This window comes from Humulus lupulus, chromosome 7 (genome assembly GCF_963169125.1).
Source record: "Humulus lupulus chromosome 7, drHumLupu1.1, whole genome shotgun sequence".
Taxonomy (NCBI): Eukaryota; Viridiplantae; Streptophyta; class Magnoliopsida; order Rosales; family Cannabaceae; genus Humulus; species Humulus lupulus.
In genome coordinates this window covers 149,010,633-149,028,450 of record NC_084799.1, presented here as the reverse complement: position 1 = coordinate 149,028,450, position 17,818 = coordinate 149,010,633, and positions in this window count along the sequence as shown.

The window sequence follows — 17,818 nt, the reverse complement described above, 5'->3', positions numbered from 1 at the left end:
AAAAAAAACATGATAAAATGCGAAGAGTACTTACTTGTTAAATGACGAGTGTAGATGCGAAGTCGAGTACACACTTGAAGATACTTCACGTCATTTACCTAGAAGTATTTTAATTTTCTCCAACTATCCAGGTTCGATGCAGATGTCGTAGGAGAAGAGAGATTCTCATAAAGGAGAGGATTCTGAAGAAGAGGTTTCTAAGAGTGAATGGGTTTCTGGAAGAGCAAAAATTTGAAAATGAGGGAAATTAGAAAATAATGGGGGTATTTGACTCCAAACCCCCCAAAAGTGGAAAAGGGTCGCTTGATTCTTGGCCATTGATTACCTACGAGTAGGTACTCGAACATAATGCAACGGTCACAAAAAATTAGGTGACAACCGTACTAGAGAGATGGAAAGGCATCTCGAGTACGAAAAAGACACCTCATTTAATGTTATCGATTGATGGCCTAAGCAATGGGGAATCGACATGAGACGCCCCTCTCTAGTGGTGTTAGTGTTCGAGGATCCTCAACAGTCACCTCCCGAGGAAGAGGCCTTAAGAAGAAGGTTATTTGATGTAAGACTCCACTGTTCCCAAGGATGAGTGTAGACTTGAGGGGCAAATGTGTTCTGTGTTTTCTGCATACGACTACGTGGTCTAAGTGGATCATATCGTTTAGCCCTCCTCGAAAGATAGAACTTAATATGGATGTCATTTATATTGCTACTGAAGAACATGCCCAGCTGGTCATCAATAAGAGTCACCTCCCAAGAACTTAGTAAAGAAGTGGCCTTCTACAACCCCTCGAGCCATGATTGAATTATTAAAATACCGAGAAGCCTTCATCCAGGGAAGGGGAACACTTGTCAAGTGTCAACCAGAGAGGCACTCTGGACCACAAAGACCTGTCTGACATCTGGTGGTTGCAGAGATCGTGCTGTCGGTTCAATACAAGCGGCAAAGAAGATATTTCACGGCGCTGCCTGCACTTGACATCCTCGTATTGGCCTTGCCGAATATCTAATGGGGACCCACAAACATATTTTATGGGAAGGAAATCTTTATTTTATGTATAACTAATCCCATTATGGGAACGTTCTTATTGTAATCAGCTCCCATTAGTGAGCATAATCCCATCAATCGCCTATAAATAGAGCTAGGGTATCACTTGTAAAACTTTCAGTGCATGCAAAGATGCTGCATGAACTATAAGATAACTTGAACTTAGCATGTTCTTCATCGTCAATACAATTTACTCGTGGACTAGGGCTAATCAATAGTCTAAACCACGTAAAACCTGGTGTTTGATCTTATTCTCTTTAAGCTTTGTGTTTTATTTGTAGTTGGCAGAACACCAGTCAACATATTCAAAAGGAACCACTCAAGAAGTAATATCATAGATCTCCCTTACAATAAGAGATTTCAACAAACTTTTGTATAGAGACATGGACTTCAAGGAATATGAAATTTCTGTTATTTTATAACTTTTGTTTCCACTTCAACCATTGTTTGATGTATCAACAACTACAAGTGACTTATTTTTTAATTGTTAATATTGGTTGATGGATGAAATTCTTGCTAATATAAATAAGTTGACTACAAGTATTCTACTCATCCAAATAAAATACAAAAATATCAATTATAGACACCATAGCTTCGAAAGGGAAAGAAAGTTTGCAGCTCTATTTATAGATTAATGATACCAAAAGTTAATCTTTCTCCAAAGATCTAATCACACAAAATGGTTAATCTTTGAGATAGCCAAGTATGGTTTTCATGGTAACAGAGATTTTCAAGACATAAAATTAATTGAACATCACAACATGTATAATACTGAAATAAACAATTGGATCAATCTTTTCTTCTTCATATTAAAACGATAAAAGCATCAAACCGTTTTTCTCATAAAAAAAAAAAACTATAGACCTATTGTTGGTTCTATATCTGTTAACACTTGATTAGTGTTCAAAAATATCATTTTATTAGTCTTAAAGTGTAAAATTAATTAAGTTTTAATTAATATTTTCATGGATTTATTGTCATATATTTTATATTTTAAAATATTAATTTTGATTTAATTTATGTTTAATTTTCAGGAAATAAATATATTTTTGACACAAACAAAAAGAAAGAAGAAATATAATTGAAAAGAATGATGATAAAGTGGAATTTTTTAAGGAGAAATATGCCCAAAAATAGGCCCAAAAAGGAGCCCAGTCACCAGCCAAGCAGCCAGCCCAGCCACCAGCCGCCCTGACACGATCTAACGCCGCGGGTCCCATCAGCCTGACAGTCGCCTGACACGAGCTGATAGCTGCCCCATGGTCTCCCACGCGCCTGACGCCTCCTGACGCCACGTCCCATCCGAGCAGCCACCTGACGCGCCTGCCATGTCCCCCACGTGCCCGACCACGACTGACGCTCCTGACACACGCGCCTGCCATGTTCCCCACGCGCCCGACCGTCAGCTGCCACAATCAGTCCCTCTCTCCCACGGCTCAACACATTTTCCCCACTTCCACTAGTTTTTTATGCCACTTTCCCACTATTTTGTACACAGTTTTACACGTTTTTGAGTCTTATTTACACTATAAATAGAGTACCAAATGGGGTAAAATTTCATCAGATTGTGGAAGGAAGAGTAGAGAGTATTAGAGAGAAAAACACATATTTTTCATATTTTTCTTTTACATTTTTGTGAGTGAAAAACAATGCCTATTTTAGGCTAAATTCTCTTGTGGAAAGGTTAGAGTGAAGTTCATGTTTAACATTATATTTTTAATATATTGATTCTTTATTTTGTTCTTCATTTCTATATATTTGTTACAATTAAATTTATTTTCTTCTAATTTTTATTCTAAATTTATTATTATCTTTTACATAAGTCTAGTCATGCTCTTCTTATGTAATTTAAGTTTTTAATTTAATTTAGGATATTTGTTATATTATATGCTTTTTACTGCATTCTGCCATTGATATTTTGTCGCTCTAAGGTATATAATATGATAGGTTTTTAAAATTAGAAGTTAGTATAATTTAATTAAAGAACATATTTTAAGGTGAGCTTTAGTATATATATTTTCCAACTATAATTAATGGTGTAGAATTATAGTTGAGTAGGATGAATCAATTTTATTAAAATATAGATATGTTTGCATGAATGAAACTTATGCCTTCCATATTTTTTTTCTGATTCTAATTCCTCAATTTTTTATTTATTTAATGTTTATATTCTTTTTCAAAGTTACATCATTTCAAAGTTTATTATTTCTGATTTACTAATCTTTCTTTTTACTTGTATTTTACCTCTCTGTGAATACGACATAGCCCGATTATTACTGCGACCGCTTAGGAATTATTGGGCGATATCAGCACTAAATGACAAAAAAAAAAAATTAACAAGCTAAAAAAGACAAATTGATCTATTGGCAAGCATTAAAAAAAACTTGTTACCTACTCCCTCTTTTATATATAGTTATAGATATAGAATAGATATAATACTTTTATTTTAATATAAATATGTTTTTATTGCTTTATTATTCTTTATGGACATTAATTATTATTTTTATATCTTATTTTTTATTGGCATTAGAAAATGAAAAAGAAAATGATTATTTTTTATAATTTTAATAAATATTAAATGATCATTAATTGAATATTCAATTTTACATTTATTAGCATCGTAGCATAATTGTAAAAATTGTGTCAAATATGTCATTTTTTAACTTTTTACGTTAATTTTAGCACTATTTTTGTATCTTACATTGGAGAGTCTAAAATAAAATTCATTTATTTTTTGTAAAGTGGATAATTATTGTTTTCTAACAGATAGTCAAATCTAACATAGCTAAAACTCATAATATCAAAATAATATATTTTTTTTCTTAAAATATATATATATATATCTATGTCAGGTAAATATTAGTTTTAGCTCTTTCTATTTTGATTTTATACCAATTTGGCAAATCAATTCAATACAATTACCCAAGAACCCTTATGTTTTACAAAATGGAAAAAAAAAATGCACACTCAACTCAAATTTGGTCAAAATATTTTTTAATAAGATGTAAATACCCCTAAGTTCTTTTAATTAATATATATTTTTTTTCATTATAGACATTTTAGTAAAATTAAAAAAGTAGAAAAACATCTTAATATCTTTCCCTTATCTACTCCCTAAAACCCTAACAAAGACAAAATAATAAAAATGTCTCAGTCTCATCATCTCCATATTTCTCTTTGTCGACCTTCATATCCAACTTCATCTTGTCGTCAAACATTGCCTTAATATGCAGGGGTGTCGTGCAAGAAAGGTAAGTACGAGCCATGTGCCCTAGTTGACCGGATGAGGTCTGGTAGGTTTGTTAACCTTAAATATTCCTTATATCCTCACGATTAGTTTATAAAGTGTGATTTTGTTTAGTGCTCTGGGTTTCACTTGTGTGCTTGAGTATATAAATAAAACCCTAAAACCTAGACTATAAATATATCATGTTCTATTCAGATAGAAAGAGTTGTTCCTTCACTTTTTTTGACAATTAGAAAAAATAACATAAGTCTTTGTTAACAACTAAATCTCTTGATCAAGAGATCCTAAATAAGAACATTGCCAATCTAAGTGCCTACACACATCCTAGTGTATTAAAGAATGATTTGAAAGATCTAGGTGCAAGTTTGACAAAATTGCTTTTGTGGATTGGATGTTCATATAAAATACTAAAATATTTGCAAGGATTATTTTTATAGGCTACAAAGGTATAATTTTTCTATCTAGTATTTTACTGTATATATATATTATATATAATTAACCCACCAAAAGCTGCTTTTGAAATTAGCTAGGCGAAGTTATTTGCTTCCGCTGCCACTTTGATAACTTGTTTTCCAACATCAAGTCCTCCTATTCATCTCGCTTTGATCCTCATTCAGATTATTGCCAAAACTCACCACCATAGGTTTGTGGTCTGAACCACACCACTCTAAGTATTGAAAGTTTGATTCAGAAAAGGCAAGCTTCCAGTTCATATTAACGAAAACTCTATTAAGCTTTTCCAAGAAAAAATTATCTGTATGGTCGTTACACCAGATGAAGGTCATCACATTTTTTGTTAACTAATCAAGGACACAAAATCCATATGCCTCTTGAAATCTTCCCATAGCCTCCATACTTCTCAGGTTGCCACCAGATTTTTCCTCATTTAAGAGGATTTCGTTGAAGTCTCCCCCACATAAACCATGGCCCTTGAATATTCTCACTAATTGTTTTTTAGCATTTCACAAGTATGCACTCGTTGAGAGGCATCGGGGTTACCATACATACCAAAAAAAAGGAGGAATTCAAAGTCACCTCCCAAGATTATAGTTTTAACATGAGATCTCAAATGAGATCTAACACCTATCTCAAGACATTTTCCACATTAATAATCGGCTACCACTAAGACCCACTCGATCTGTAGCAAACAATTGGTTAAGCCATAGTTACAAGCCACTCTCCTTGCTTAATCTCTATTCAGTTTACTCTTAGACAGGAAATAGAAATCAAGTTTATAATTATATAGTTGGGAGTTTAGAGCTGAGAATCTTCGAGGGTTCCCCAACCCTTAAACATCCAAGTTAAGGTTTTCAATATAATTGGAGGCCTTGTCCATCAAGGTTTGCCGTTAGATATGTGTGATGATGAAGAGAAATCCACGTTGCTAAAAGTTCCCTTCCCTAAGTTATTGTTATAATCCATGCCCATAAGAGAAGAAGTACTTGTGGCCTCCTCATTTCTCGGTAACAACTCATTATTTTCTTATTTATCCTGTACTCCACTTGTTGCATTCTGGGCAACAATCTTTCTTGATTTTTCCTTAATTGATTCCTTTCTTCTACCACAATTTCCTCTTCCTTTCTTACTGATATCATTCCTTCTACCCAAATTGAATTGTTTCCTTAAATCTGAGATTGTTACTTTTTCTTCAGTATAAGTTTTCGTTCTAAGGCACTACTCGATGAACTTCTCTGAGGTTAATTTCTCTTCCCCAAGAGTTTTTCTTTCCTTCTGCTTTCTTGTGAAATTTCCTAACATTTTTTGTTGAATTTCACTTCGGATCCCCTATTATTTGTCTACTTCTTTTGTTGGAGCCCTGCTTCTGAGTTATTTCAAAGTTTATTTGCTAAGTTTGGACCTATTGTGTTCACCTCATTGTCCTTTTGCCTCATCAGCATGCCATCTCTATTATTTTCCACCTTAACAACGTGACTGCCACCCAGACCATCCACCATGCAGGAATGATTGGGATTATTTAAAATTTCTTCCCATTTTTCCTTGGGAATATGAAGCCTTACTATTTCATTTGCTGAGTTAAGGCCCACTGTCTCTACTATTCTCGAGTAATTAAAGTTTTTCTTGACACATTTAATTTGCATTAAGTTGTCTTTTCCAATTCTATCTCATCTCTCATCTCTCCTGTCTCCTGCTTATTGGAACTGGCCTTCTATTTTCTCCAATATTGAGTGACAATCGTTCTTGTAAGCTTTCTACTTGATGTTGGGCTTTGTCACAATACCATTGTTCATAGCCCCACTAGTCGCATTTGAAATAGAGAATTGGGAAGAAGTTGAACTTAAACTGAACCAGTGCATGTATTCATCCACATGTAAGAATTGACCAACAAAAATGGGAGTGTTAATTGGATACTTGATCTTAAGCCTCACTTCCTTCTTTATCATAATGAGTTTTGGATTCTCCTATCCACTACAAGAAAGAAGGCTTTTGCCAGCGTAATTCGGAATTGCGTCGGCAAAAAAAACCTTTACCGGCGCATTTAGTGAAACGCGCCGGCAAAAACAAGGACTTTTGCCGACGCAAAATTGCACTGGCAAAGTTCTATCGAATTTTTAAAAAAAAGATCATACACTTTTGCCGGCGCATTTCACCTAACGCGCCGGCAAAAGTCAAATGGGTATTTTAACAAAATACACGTTTTCAAGAAGGTAGGTGGCTAGACTTTTGCCGGCGCGTTTCGTTGTGTCGGCAAAAGTCTAATTTTGCGTCGGCAAAAGTTGGACTTATTAAAACGGTGTCGTTTTGATCTAGGGTTTTTGTACTGACTTTTGCCAGCGCAACGAAACGCGCCGGCAAAAGTCATAACGATATCCTCAGCCGCCCGAGCCCTTCTTCCCCATTTTTTTTCTTCCTTTTCTTTTTTCTCTCTTTCCTCCACTGCCCCACCAGCCACACCACCACCAGCTGCACCCCGAGCCCACCCACCCCGAAGGCACCCAACCCCAACGGCCACCCCACCCCACCCGAGCCCACCCACCCTGACGACACCCCACCCGAGCCCCCACCTTACCCCACCCCGACGCCACCGCGAGCCACCACTACTGCCCCACCAGCCGCACCACCACCAGCTGCACCCCGAGCCCACCCACCCCGAAGGCACCCAACCCCGACGGCCACCCCACCCCACCCGAGCCCACCCACCCTGACGACACCCCACCCGAGCCCCCACCTTACCCCACCCCAACGCCACCGCGAGCCACCACTACTGCCCCCCTCCTCCTCCAAGTCGCCCACTGTAAATTTTATAATGTAGTTTTGTATTTTATTTTATTTTATTTATGTATTGATTTTTTTTTGTTTCTATGGAGTCCCCGAGCCACTGCCGAAGCAGTCAAAGCGGAACCACTGCCGGAGCGGAACCACTTCACCCACTGTAATATTTTTATTTTTGCTTGTTAATATTTATTATATTGTATTTTGTGATATATGTATTTTAGTTAAAGTATGAACATAAAATAATCAGATTAATAATGTATGTTTATATTTTAAAATTGTTTTATATTAAATGTGATATGTTTGTAAATATGTATTTAATAATTTTTTTTTGTATTAATAAAAAAGATTTTTTTTTATATGTTTTTTTGTGGTTAAATATTTGTATATATGTAAATTGATGTATTTGTTAATGTATATATATGTTTTGTATGATCTGAGAATATTCTGGTTATATATGTGTTTAATTTGTAGGTTTTTAAATTTTTGGGATAGTTTGAAATATAGTCGTTATGCTGCCCAAATTTTGTTAGAGTTGGTAAAATTAATAAAAGTTTAATAATTAATTAAATAAAAATTTAAGTTTAATTAAAAAATATATCAAAAAAATAATTTTTAACTATAATTTAAATAAAATAAAATTACCAATCATAATAATTAATAATTTATTTTAACATTAATATTATATGTTTTGTAATTAAAAAAAGTTAAAAATAAAATGATTTAATAAAATATAATTAAGTAAAATATAAATATAATAAAATTGTTATTAATTAAGTAAATAATCAAATACAAATTGAAGAATTTAATAAAAAATTACAAAATGAAATTAATGTATAATTAAATTAATTTTAAAATAAAAGTAATAAATAAGTAAATGATTTAAAAAATTGTAATAATTAATAATTAGCTAGATTTTCTTTGGTAAATATAAATAATTATTTTTGCCAAAGATATGATATTATTATCACTTAGTGATAATTAGGGAGACAAACAGTCATGAAATATTTTTACTATCATTTCCCTCATTTTAAGACAATTATTAATATTTTCTGAATTATTTCGCTTAAAGATGGCGAGCAACAAAAGCTGGATGAGTGCGAGGAATCGTTGGTCTCTGGAGTATAGAAATGGTGTTAAGGAGTTCTTCGAGATCGCTAAAAATCAGGTGAACGATCGGGGTTTGGTTCATTGTCCGTGCAAGAAATGTGGGAATGTTAAGTTCCAGCCTATAAATGCAATTTCGATGCATTTATTCAACAATGGCATCATACAGTCCTACAAAATGTGGCATTACCATGGAGAGCCGCTGCCGCCACCACCAGATGTGGTACGAGATCAGGATAGAGATGAGATAGCGGATATCCTGGAGGATGTTTATGCTGAAGATGACGTTCCCACTGGAAACTATAATGATCCTCCTCAAGATGATGTTCAACATCATGACAAGTATGACAATTTATTTAAGAAGATGTCAAGTGAACTGTACCCGGGTTGTCGAAAGTATTCTGCGTTGAACTTCTTGGTGAAGCTGATGCATCTGAAAGTTATTAACAAGTACATCAATCATTACTTTGATGGTTTGCTAGAATTGTTAGTCGACGCTATGCCTGGCGGAACAATTTTACCTAAGTCTAACTATGAGGTGAAGGCAAAGTTGCAGAGTATTGGATTGGGATATGAGTACATCGATGCTTGCAAGCATGACTGTGCACTGTTTTGGAAGGAGAATGTGAATTTGGAATTCTATCCAGTTTGTGGTGAGTGTCGCTGGCAAGATAATTGTGGGAATGGGAAGAAAGTGGCTCATAATGTCATGCGGTACTTTCCATTGACGCCGAGATTGAAAAGGTTGTACAGTTCGAGAAATACTGCAGAGGATATGAGATGGCACTATTCTAAAAGGCCAAAGGAAGATGGTATGATGAGGCACCCCGCTGACAGTAAGGTGTGGAAGCACCTTGATGAGCTGTACCCAACTTTCGTAGTCGAACCTCAAAATGTTAGGCTTGGGTTGGCTACAGATGGTTTCAATCCTTTTGGGAACATGAGCAACTCTTACAGCATGTGGCCTGTGATACTAGTCCCATACAACTTGCCGTCGTGGAAGTGCATGAAACCACAGTCATTAATGTTGTCTTATAATTCTAGGTCCTTCTTCACCTGGAAAATATATCGATGTCTATATGAGACATTTGCTTGACGAGTTGAAGGAGTTATGGGTGAATGGTGTCGAGACACGAGATGCATACAATAGTACCTTGTTCAATATGCATGCAGCAATCTTGTGGACCATTAACGACTACCCAGCTTATGCTATGATGTCTGGGTGGAGCACAAAAGGGTACAAGGCGTGCCCCACATGCAATGAAGAAACTCCCTCTGTAGGGATTAGAAGTAAAATTGCATACATTGGCCATAGAAGGTTTCTTGATAAGGATCATGAATGGAGGAGTAAACAAGCACTATTCGACGGTAACAAGGAACTCAGGCCACCACCGAAAGATTACTCTGGTGATGATGTGTTGAAGCAATTAGAGAATTTGCAGATTAGACATCCTGGGAAACACAAAGAATTTGGTGGTGTGAAACGCAAAAGGGCTCCGATTGAACTTAATTGGTCGAAGAATAGCATATTTTTCGAGCTTGATTATTGGAAGGAATTATTGCTGAGGCATAACTTGGACGTAATGCACATTGAGAAGAATGTTTGCGATAGTGTCTTGGGAACTTTGTTGAACTTAGAGGGAAAATCTAAAGACACTGACAAGGCAAGACTTGATCTAGTAGACATGAAAATTAGGGAAAAAATCCACCTTTGCAAAGAGGGGAACAAGTGGAAGAAACCGCACGCCAGGTACACCCTCAGTGTCTCGGAGCGTCGAGTTTTCTGTGAATTTGTGAAGTTAGTTGAATTTCCGGACGGTTTTGCTACAAACCTTTCGAAGAATGTCAATGTCAATGATGGCAAGATAACTAGGCTGAAATCACATGATTTCCACGTGTTGTTTCAGCAGTTGTTGCCCGCTGCAATTAGATCATTTTTTGTTCCTGAAGTTCGGAAGCCAATTATTGAGTTGTGTGGTTTTTTCGAAAAATTTTGTTCACGGACTTTGAATGTGAAAGACCTTGAGAAGATGGAGACAGACATTATCACCATTTTATGCAAGTTGGAAATGATATTTCCTCCAGCATTTTTCGACATTATGGTGCATTTGGTTTTGCATCTTCCGAAAGAGGCAATTCTTGGCGGTCCCGTGCACTTTAGGTGGATATATCCCATTGAACGTTCAATGGTGGTTTATAAACAGTATGTAAGAAATCGTTCACGTCCGGAAGGTTCAATCACAAAAGCTTACGTGGTCAACGAGGCCTTAACCTTTTGCTCAATGTACCTCCGGGGGGTTGAGACTCGATTCAATCGACCTGAGAGGAATGACGATTGCGTTGAATCCCAACCAAATCGGGAATATTCTATTTATAAGGCTGTTGGTCGTCCATTTGGTAAGAATTCAAGTATGCTCTTCAATCCACAATTAAAGCAAAAGGCTGAGTGGTATATCTTGAACAATTGTGCTGAAATTAAGGAGTACCTTAGGTGTGTTTTCTAGTCTTTTTCATTGAATTTGTTTGGTTTATATACCGAGTAAAGGAAATAATCATAACATTGTTGTCCGTTTGTAGTGAGCATATGGATGAATTAAGAAGATTGGGGGGGAGGGCTCGAATCTTGAAGTTCAACAAGAAGCTGATTTTCCTCAGTGGTTCAAAGAAGGAGTATGTATATTAGTCAATTATTTTCCGAAACCCCACTTAATCAATCCAAAACTAACTTTCAACATTAATGTTGATAGGTGAACGGTTTGCATGAGTCAACACCTACTGAAGTGAATAATGATTTGTATGATCTCGCAAACAAATCAAGCAACACCGTGCTCTCATATCCAGGGATGATAGTGAATGGTGTGAAATTTGTGATTCATGGTCATGATATGAAGCTTAAAACACAAAATTGCGGTGTAATGGTGCCAAGTGAGGAAGGAGTGAACTACTATGGAGTTCTGGAAGAAGTAATTGAATTGTCCTACTTGATGGGTTACAGTGTTGTCCTATTCAAGTGCAGATGGTTCAATACAAGTAGAATTAAAGTGGAATCCAATTTTATGAGCGTATATGTGAAGGAAGAATGTTATAAAGATGATCCTTTCGTTCTCGCATCTCAAGCGAAGTTGGTGTATTATCTTCGAGATATGAAAAATGGGGATGATTGGAGGCTCGTTAATGAATACATTCTGAGGAATGTATGGGATTTCTCAAATTCCGATGTTGATGATATTGAGACCACAAATGATATATGTAATGACCCCAAATTTGCTAATGAGGCTCAAAGGCCTTGATTAGCGTGCCGGGAGGTCATAATTGGAAAAGATATGGTTTGCATGAATATATTGATTTAAATGCATGATTATATGGTTAATGATGCTTGTGTGATTATATTGGCTTTAATGTGATAAGTGTATATGGTAATTGTGAGAACCACATTATTATGTGGGTAGATCTGCAGAGCACGACTCGAGGCGATCCTAGAGCTAGTTAGCGAGGAAAAGTCACAACGGGGCTTAGTGGTTGACTTTGGATAAGTCAGGGGTATTTTAGGTATCGAGTAGCTATTTAGACCATCGGGTTATGAAAATAAATATATGGAGATATATTTGAGGTTAGGAAGTCTAGGCGGGAATATTGGGAGATTTTACCATTTTTCCCTCGGGGACGTTTCCGGCACCCCGAGTCTTGGGATTGATTTAATGAGATAAGATTAGACTGACGCTTTAAAAAGAAGTGGATAGAAAATTAAACCGACATCTATTATCAGCCCCTTTTCTCTATTCTCTCTCAAGGAACATAAGGGAAAGAAACACATAAACTTTAAGAGAATTGCTGGAATTCAGCTGAAGTTTGGAGGATTGAAGGGATGACTTAGAGGCTTAACTCAGGAATTAATCAATGAATAAATCAGGATTAAGGTAAGCATTTAATTTCCCTTTCTGTGGTTAGAAATTCTGGGTTTTGGTTGGGTTTTGAGGTAAATATGGTTTTGATGTTTAAAGGCAGAATTAAGGAGGAAAGCTTGGGAATTAGCTTGGTTTTGGCTTGGTGAAGTGGTCCAGCAGAAGAGGTAAGTCTCAACTCATGATTTAGAAGTTTTAATTTGAGTTTGAATGACTGGTTTGAGTGTTTATAGCTCTTGAGTTTCAGAAATTGAAAAGAGAACTCTAGTGTGTGTTAGGCTGGATTTTCTGTGGAACCATGTTGTTTAAGTCATGCTAAAAGTGTTGGGGTTGTTGGGTGTTGAAGTAGGGAGCTTAAGGGTGGTTTTGGCTAAGGTTTCAAGCCTAGAAATGGTGGGAATTCTGGGTTCGAAGGGAAGGGCTGCGACTCTGTTCTAGAGCGCTGTGGCCCTAGGATGAAGATGATCCAAGAAGGCTCGGCCAGGGGTGAGCGCTGCGGCGCCCATTGCAAGGGCCGCGACGCGTGTCTTTGCCAGGGAGGTCCTTGGTTCTGTTTTGAGGCTAGGGCCATGGCTAAGCTTCAGGGGCCATAGCCCTTGGGTTCACACTTGAACTTTTGGGGATTTTAGGCATGAGAATGTGGTCTAGTATGCTCGGGATTGATTTCACCACCGTGCTCGGTGGAATTCGGATTCCCGGGAGTTAGTTTTGTAACCGGAAACCTATATTTGAATATTAATGGAACCTTATACCTTGGTTGTGACTAGGTGATAGAAGCTTAGGCTCGGGAAAGGATCGTGCTTGAGGAGTGTTGCTCATAAGCAATAACCGTAAAGATTAAAGGTAAGAAAACTGCACCTGGTTGAATATATGTGACGGGACTAAGGGTTCCCTAATGTGAATGCTTGAAAGGATGGTATTATGCCATGCAAGCTATTTAGTGAACCAACGGCCTAAGGGTGCCAAGGGTTACACTAGCGCACAGGGCACGACTCGGCCACTGGTAGCCGAGGACAGCTTAATATGCACTGAGCTCGGTTTAAGCGGGCCGGAGTTAGTGGGATAAACAGAGGGTGCAGCCTAAGTTGTTGGCCCTGATTATTATGTGATATAAATGTTATAAGTGTTTGATTGCATCAATGACTCTGAATATATGCTGTATGACTATTGTGGATTATTTGATGGGAGTTCATGCTTAGTGAGTTTGTTATTTGTTTCTACTGTTTGTGTTGCACTTGTTTTCTTGCTGGGCCTTGGCTCACGGGTGCTACGTGGTGCAGGTAAAGGCAAGGGCAAGTTGGATCAGCCTTGATTGGAGAGCTCAGCGGGCGGAATGTACATGACCAGCTTCTCGGCCGCCATAGTTGAGGTTTAGGTAGGGACGTGAGACCCAGAGATTGTCTATTTTGCCTTAGTATGCCTTACCTTTGTTTATATACTTTTGGAAGTTTGTAAATCAACTTTCAACTCTGTTTCTTTTGGGATCCCGTGTATATAACAGTTTAATTATATAAAACGAGTCTTTTAAGAGCAAAACCTTTTTAACCCTAGTTCTTACATGTTTAGTGACCCATTTTCAAATTAATGACTTGATTAGCAAGTCTTGCACTTCTAAAAGTACACAGTGTAGCGGCCTTGGCTACCCAGGGCGTTACAATATACCAATATTGCAAGAAGTTAATTCTTCTTCATTTCAGTTGTGGGTAGAACTTCCAATTTTTGATAATCTTCAGTATGATCTGGTTGATGTCAATCCCACTGAAGTGTACAACGTCGATGATTTGGTTGGCGAAGGTTCAGATGAATTTGTTGTCGATGATGAAGTTGAATTTGAAGACGACACATTGGCCGAGTATGAAGACGATGAGGATGACGAGAATGTTCTAGTCGATAGTGATAGTGATAGTGGCGTTCGTAATGATGTTGTAGTTAGTGTTGATGAGGACAGTGATATGTAATTTAAACAAGTATATGTAACTTTTTATTTAATTAAATGAAAACTGTATTTATTATCATTAATTAATGATAGTATCAGATATAGGTACACATGCATCTAGTGGATTCCTTGGGGATAATCAATGTATTCATGTACTGGTTCTCATTTTTTCAAGATATTTGATGAAATATCTTGAAGAAATGAGAATTAGTACATGATTGCTTACTATCTTCAAGGGATCCACTAGGTCGGAATAGGGTAGGTTGGGAAGGACCATAAGTAATAAAATGTTAATTATATAACAAAAAAAAATAGACATGCACCTAGTGGATGCCTTGGGGATAGCCAATGTATTCATGTACTGCTCCTCATTTTTTAAAGATGTTTGAGAAACATTTTGAAAAAATGTGGAGAACTACATGACTGCTTACTATCTCCAAGGGATCCACTAGGTCGGAATAGGGTAGGTTTGGAAATACCATAAGTAATAAAATGTTAATTTTATATATATATAAAGTAATAGACATGCACCTAGTGGATGCCTTGGGGATAGCCAATGTATTCATGTACTATTCCTCATTTTTTCAAGATGTTTGAGAAACATCTTGAAAAAATGTGGAAAAGTACATGACTGCTTACTATCTCCAAGGGATCTGCTAGGTTGGAAAGACCATAAGTAATAAAATGTTAATTTTATAACAAAAAACAACAGACATACATAATTTGAATTAGTTAATTAATGAATATTTTAATGTAGAATGACCGAACCAAGTAATGACACAGGTGGTGGCTCCAAGAGGGCAGGGGAGCTTATTACGGTGCCAATATCGAGAAGGAGCTGGCCACCAAAAAAGTTAGCCATTTGAAAGTAGAGTTCGATGCACAAACTGGAAAAGCTATTCAAACGTACGGCAAGTGGTTCAACAATTCCATGGCTCGTTATTTGCGTAACACCGTACCCCTAACTACACTAGCTTGGGAACAAGTAAAACCAGCTGATATCCAAGTTATTCGGCAGAGGCTATCTGTAAGCATTTTTTAAATCTTTAATAACTCACTATTAAAGATTTTGTCTATCTTCATAATGTTTTAACAAATTCCAAATTTAATTGTGATTTTAGGACAAATTCATTTATCTACAAGACAATCCAGTAATCAATGATGCCATGGTAAGACAAATGCAAAAGAATCTGACTAATTGGGGCCACACGGTGAAGAAGCACTGGGTAGAGGTTGGAGGAGAGGTGGACAACGAGAAAGCGAAGTCAAAACCTTTTTGGTCGATTACTTCTTCTGATTGGGCTATTCTATGCGATTTTTGGGCTTCTGATTCTTAGTAGGTATGCCATAGATTTTACATTAATGTTTAATTATAAAATTACAATCTAGATTAATGAGTACTATTTTCTGTTTGAAGCGTATATCGAAGAGAAATAAAGAAGCTCGAGCAAAAATGACCATACCAGGAGGACACGGTTCCAAATCCATCGTTGCCCATGTTTATGATCACGTAAATTATAATAACCTATATCCTTACATTTACAAAAATATTATAAATGTAACAATGTTTAAATAATTTGCTTTTTTAGATGGACCCGTCTACTGGCGAGCTTCCGAGCATGATCGACATATTCGAGCACCTCCACAAGAAGAAGGATAAGTGGATTAGTGATGTAGCGGCGACAAAACATGTAAGTTGCATAACCTTAACTAATTTATGATCATTTAACTTTAAAAAAGTTTAGTAAATAATTAATAAATATTAATTATTAATTGATTGGTGTCAATTAGTAATTATTTATTAATTATTAATTAAAATTTTAACAATTAAATCTTTATAATCTATGTGCTAATATTTTTGTGATTAATGATTGTGGACTAATGTTGACCGCGTTTTTGGCCAACGACGTGTGAATGTCAAAAATGATAAAACCTTCAAGAGAAAATAAACGACACAGACGATTTTATAGTGGTTCAGCCCCAATATGATGGTAATAGCCTAATCCACTTAGAGTTGTGATTATAGATCTACACTCAAGATCAGATGAACTTGAGTCAACTGAGTTTCTTCAGTGTAGATTACAAGAATACAAGAATTCTCTCAAATACAAGTACTCTCTCTCTAGAAAATAAGAATTCAATCGAAAGTTCAAAAATCCAAAAGTCCTCTTTATGATGCCATAAGCCTTGTATTTATAGGCTCAGGATCGTACAGATGATATCCCCCATTATCGGGATATTTTATTATTCTCATTATATTTAAATTACATTAATATTCAAAATGTAACAATACACTATATTCGTGGGATAAATTGAGAGATTCCCGTGTATGCCAAGACCGATTCTTGTTGAAGTCATTTTTGGGAATCTTGACGTAGTCCTACTCCATCCAGTCGATCCATATCTTATTCAAGCTGGTCGACCACACCTTCACTGGGCAGTCATGCACTTGACTGGGCAGACATGCACTTGACTGGGCAGACATGCACTTAGCTGGGCAGACATGCACTTGACTGGTCAGACATGCACTTGACTGGGCAGACATGCACTTGACTGGTCGGACATGGTCATGACCGATCGGCCAAGGTCATGCCTGGTCGGACAAGGTCATGCCTGGGCAGAAAAGGTCATGCCTGGGCAGACAAGGTCATTCTTGGGCAGACAAGGTCATGCCTGGGCAGACAAGGTCATGCCTGGGCAGATACACACGTGACTGGTCGGACAAGGTCATCCCTGGTCGGCAACACTGGCCAGCCAAAATTCTTCATCGGTCTACCTGTAATGACCCACTAATCTAGACTAATTGGACCATTATCGAAACTATACATAAAACTTACATTTTTACGAAAATACCATAATTTATTGAGTAACTTGAAAATAAGAGTTATTTACAAATAAACAGAATACTAAGAAGGATTTTGGGATCCCATTGTCTTTAAAACAAAACATGGTTTAAAATAAAAGACATTACATCATAATGCGGAAAATACACATAAAAACCATAAAAACATAAAAGGAGACTACATCCTCGAATCGATAACGCTCGGCCCCTTGACTCCATTCATCATCGATACACATCCTCCCAAGCATCACGAATCTTACCGCCTCTAAGCTTATTTTCCTGCACATAAACAGAAAGGAGTGAGCCTAATGCCCAGTAAGGAAAATCTAACACAAAGTCACATACATAATTTCATAAGAAAACATAAAGACTTAACATAATACATATAACATACACTTATTATAATGGCCATTATTACTTGGGGTCCCATAGACTAAACAAGCATATGCCCATGGGATTAGTGGGGTCCTACTAGCTAAGTAGGTCATATGCCCATAACCCATTTGGG